Raw genomic sequence first — 5,122 nt, 5'->3', positions numbered from 1 at the left:
TGCCCTTGTTCAAGGATAGTGTGAATGTGCCTTGTGATCATGAACAGCATCATAATCATCGTGCCAATAGTACCAATCACTCACTGTCTGCGTTCACGGATAGCCTAACACGCATTTGACAGGGTTCATGGAAAATAAATTCATTGCCCACGTTCATGGATGGCATCACACAACCATTGCCAGTATTCGTGGGTAACACCACAAAACTATTGCCAGTGTTCTTGACTAACATTGCAAACTCGTCGCCACTATTCAAGAGTAACATCCAAACCTCATTGCTACTGCACGAGTATCAAACTTATTCCCTGCGTTTACGAGTAACAGACTCGTTGCTTGAGTACATATAGTAACACTCAGTTAAACTTATTGCTTGTGTTCATAGAAACTTTTCATAGAGTAAACGTCATTGCGTTCAAGGGTAAAACTCATCGCCTGTGTTCATAAAGTAACGTACTCATCGCCCGCGTTCATAGAGTAACGTAACTCATCGCCCGCGTTCATAGAATAACAAACAAGCTCACTGTTAGTAGATACCTTCATAAATACACTGCGTATGTTATGAGTAACCTAATTTAATAGTATCAAAACTAGCCAACATCCCTGACAAACTTAACTCCACTGCACCCCACTCTGAATAATTGGGATCTTTATGTAAAGAATATCCGTGAATTAAATTTCCAGACTATCAACCAAACAAAGAAATACTTTCGTGCTGTCCGTTAACTGTGCCAGGGAAACTTATACCAGGAGAACTTATTCCCGGAAAACTTATCAAAAACTCATACCTATACACCTAGAACCGATATATAGGACTACTCGTAACAGGTATAAAGTAAATTTCATTTTGAAAGAAATCAATAATAAAACTATTTAGAGAAAAACTTTATTTTTTGGGGGGACAATGAAAACTAAAAACATTAAAGACTTTCAATATAAGAAGAATTTGCTAAAACCTGAAACTGAATGCAGATATGCCACAGCTTTTAAGACAGACATTTTCTAGCAAGGATCATACTTTACAAGTAAAATTATTACTCGCTTGTTGCACTCTTTGTAAACCAGTTTTGAAGCTATTTACACTGTCCCAAATTATATTTCGGAGCCAAAACCGCCTCTAACTTTATTGTATTTATTAATTTCCAGATACTCGCTACGTCTCTATCATATTGCAAAAATGGTAACACCAATCCAAAATTTGCAGTACAAATAGCGATATCAAAACCGTATCTTTAAAGGAATAGGGGAAGCACTACTATTCTGCTGTGGCCACCGACGAATACTTCGTGGTAAACTTGATGTTGCTGGCAGTCCAGCCAACGCCTCATCTTTTAGAGATGAACATTCTGTTGCAATCACAATTTTCATCAGCGCTGTGAGTGTTCCCCTGTTGATCATTTCTAATGGGTCCTCCTCAGCCATCGTCTGTAAGCGCGCTCTGCACATCTTTACTTCACATAGCCATACTCTAGATTTATCTGCATTCTGAAAATTATACACGTAGTTATCCACATGATTATTAGCTATTCGCCGAGATTTTATATAATATGGCATTGTGAGGGCTAAAGAAAATTTAAAAACATTTGAAAAGTTAAAAGTGCAAAACCAGCTGACCTGAAAAGTACAAAATTTAGAAAAAACTTTTTTTTAAAGCTGTGACGACCGTTTGTGAGTTGTTTTGCTGGACGAACAGTAACTAGCACGAACTATGAAATTTAAAGGATGCTAGTCAATAATTAGAGTTTAATGATCACTGTTAAGGCTAAAAATTAAAAACTTACCTATTTACTTTATCGCTATTTTTAAATCGCTATTTTTTAAGTGGGTCGCTATTTTTAAATGGTTTTTTTTTTTAAGTTTAAATATACCTGTTATGAGTTGTCCTATATATCAGTTGTCCTATATATCAGTTGTCCTATATATCAGTTGTCCTATATATCAGTTGTCCTATATATCAGTTGTCCTATATATCAGTTGTCCAGGTACGAGTCGTCCGATATGAGTTCTCCGTTTTAAGTTTAAATATACTTATGAGTTGTCCTATATATCAGTTGTCCGATATGAGTTTTTCCGGAAATCGGTTGCCCTAGACTGGTATCTGGAAATCGGTTGCCCTAGACTGGTATCTAGTTGCCCTAGACTGGTATCTAGTTGCCCTAGACTGGTATCTAGTTGCCCTAGACTGGTATCTAGTTGCCCTAGACTGGTATCTAGTTGCCCTAGACTGGTATCTAGTTGCCCTAGACTGGTATCTAGTTGCCCTAGACTGGTATCTAGTTGCCCTAGACTGGTATCTAGTTGCCCTAGACTGGTATCTAGTTGCTCTAGACTGGTATCTAGTTGCCCTAGACTGGTATCTAGTTGCCCTAGACTGGTATCTAGTTGCCCTAGACTGGTATCTAGTTGCCCTAGACTGGTATCTAGTTGCCCTAGACTGGTATCTAGTTGCCCTAGACTGGTATCTAGTTGCCCTAGACTGGTATCTAGTTGCCCTAAAACTGATAACAGGAGCTGGAAGTTCCTAGCTATGAGTTACTGATAAACTTCATAAAACCTTCCATCTGCAAACAGCAGAAATCAAAATTACTCTGGACAATCTCTGTCTGGGGAAAATTTTGCAGAGTTATGATGATTTTCAAGAGACTGGCTATTGGGTAAGCACGCCCTGTTATCGTAAATGAACCGTATATTTAGGGAGCTTCCTATCGCCTCTATACCCAGAAATTTCCAATTGCGAGAAGGAAATACCAAGTCCGAATCCTCTGAAAAATCTGTTAAGACTAACGCCAACTTTACGCTTAAAAATTTAAACTCCGGCAAGATCTTAACGAATAATGACCAAAACTTAACTGACTTAACCCAACTACAAAATCCATTTTCAGGAAGCTAAAATTCTAAAATAAAACATACCCTAGACGCCAGACATGGGGTACATAAATTTAGTTTGTTTCAAAGCTGAATATTGCCGTTTGATGGCATAAGCATTAATTTCCTCAAACCTTAGGGAGTTTATGCAAACTTAAATGCCTAATACCTATCTGAACTGACAAGAAAACTGAGCAAAGCCCAAACTTAAATGCCTAATACCTATCTGAACTGACAAGAAATCTGTTTCAAAGCTGAATATTGCCGTTTGATGGCATACACAAAAATGGGAATAAAAGCACGTTAAAAGAAGAAGAAGATGGCATAAGCATTAATTTCCTCAAACCTTAGGGAGCTTATGCAAACTTAAGTGCCTAATACCTATCTGAACTGACAAGAAAACTAAGCAATAAAGCCCAAACTAAAATGCCTAATACCTATCTGAACTGAAAAAAAATCTAAGTAAAGCCCATATTTCAAACCTGAAAAAAAAGTTTGCTAGTTCACAACCACCCAAGAACCTGCATAGTAGGTCATACGACCTACTATGCAGAACATGGGGGCTCCTCCACCCCTCAGGGGCAACCCCCCTAAAGGGGTGGAGGATACGTGAACTAGCTTAAGAACAGTTTATACAAAAAACTTTGACAAGTAAATTAAGTCAATTTATGACAAATACATGACAATTACTTAAAACTAATAAAAAAAATTAAAGTAAAAAATTGACAAAAAAGTAAAAACTGAAGTCAGTTTATGAGAAAAGTAAAAACATGAAGTCAAGGACAAAAATCATGACAATTACTTAAAACTAAAAAGAAAAATTAATGTAAATTTGACAAAAGTAAAAAACTAAAGTCATTTTATGAAAAAAAGTGACAATTACTTAAAACTAAAATTAGCAGAAAAAAAGTTACCTCCTACATACCTATTGCTAAAGATCGTCAGAACAAGGACAAAAATCATGACAATTACTTAAAACTAAAGAAAAATTAATGTAAATTTGACAAAAGTAAAAAACTAAGTCATTTTATGAAAAAAAGTGAATTACTTAAAACTAAAATTAGCAGAAAAAAAAATTACCTCCTACATACCTATTGCTAAAGATCGTCAGAACAGGAACTCGGGGAAGTCAAACTCGTACCCAAAACATCCTGGAAAAGACTAAACTTGAGCTGTGCGTAACCTAAAGGAAATCTTGTAAATTTTATAAATTTCAGGTGTTTACCAACGTCAGATTATGGGTAAACGCCCACATGAATATTTATAAAGACTTCCAAAGATTTGTACGAGACTAAATACGCAGCAAGATTTAAAAATCCGAGAACATACAATATCAGTATTAACAGCAAAATAATAAAGATCCAGTGTTACCCTGAAGCAGCCCGGTGTTTATTATAAGTTGACCGACGTGACAATCGATGGAAATCTCAAGCGCCAACTCTAACCTAATCGCGTGATAACCAGTGCTTACGTAGAAACTTCGCAACAGAAACAAGCACACGTCGATAAAGTAAGGAGAAATTGAATACACCACTCCCGAAAACAATATGATGACTTGTTACTACCGCCCACAACGATGTTACAGTCGAAGATCCGAAGGTTCAAATGCGAGAGCCGAGAACTCGAACGATGTTGACATTTGCCAAGGACTCTAAAGTCTTAGTAGTGTCTTGATTCTTGGAACATGCGATCTATGGATATCCTTGAAATCGCTAATTTGCAAGTATTATTTTTATTTCCTACTCCCTTCTTTTACTTGTCTTTCATGGAAGTTTAAAATTGATTTTCTTCCACGTAACTCGTACAATCTTTTAGGGCTCAAGAAATAATTTGTAGCAAGCCTGTCGAATATTTCTTTTCATCACTTTGATGATATAACTTTTAATTCGCGTCCATATTTTGTCATAACGATATATAATGAAATATTCTACATATACGTACACACACACACACATATATATATATATATATATATATATATATATATATATATATATATATATATATATATATATATATATATGTATGTGTGTGTGTGTGCGTACCGTATAACTGGATACATTACATAAAACTCGTTACACTGGTATATGATTCGAAACCAAGAACAAATGAATATTACTATAATTAAACGTACATTACTGCTGTGAAAAGGATACCTGAGTTTTTATGCAGGATATTTATATTGTTTGTTTTTTTTATTACCGAAATATCCAGGCTGCTATTTGTGGCTGCTGTTTTATCTCAATATAGGGATTAACTG

General features: G+C 35.8%; 1 long non-coding RNA gene across 1 annotated transcript; it reads right to left on the bottom strand.

Moving 5' to 3' along the window:
• Positions 1-869: 869 nt before the first annotated feature.
• LOC136833560 (uncharacterized) lies at positions 870-4,476 on the bottom strand. Its single transcript, XR_010851509.1, has 3 exons — positions 4,234-4,476; positions 3,954-4,013; positions 870-1,482 (listed from the first exon to the last, which is right to left on the bottom strand). It is a non-coding gene; the product is annotated as an uncharacterized lncRNA (long non-coding RNA).
• Positions 4,477-5,122: the final 646 nt, after the last annotated feature.

The sequence above is a fragment of the Macrobrachium rosenbergii genome, chromosome 51, assembly GCF_040412425.1.
Source record: "Macrobrachium rosenbergii isolate ZJJX-2024 chromosome 51, ASM4041242v1, whole genome shotgun sequence".
Lineage (NCBI taxonomy): Eukaryota > Metazoa > Arthropoda > Malacostraca > Decapoda > Palaemonidae > Macrobrachium > Macrobrachium rosenbergii.
This window is presented reverse-complemented; position numbering and strand designations above follow the sequence as displayed.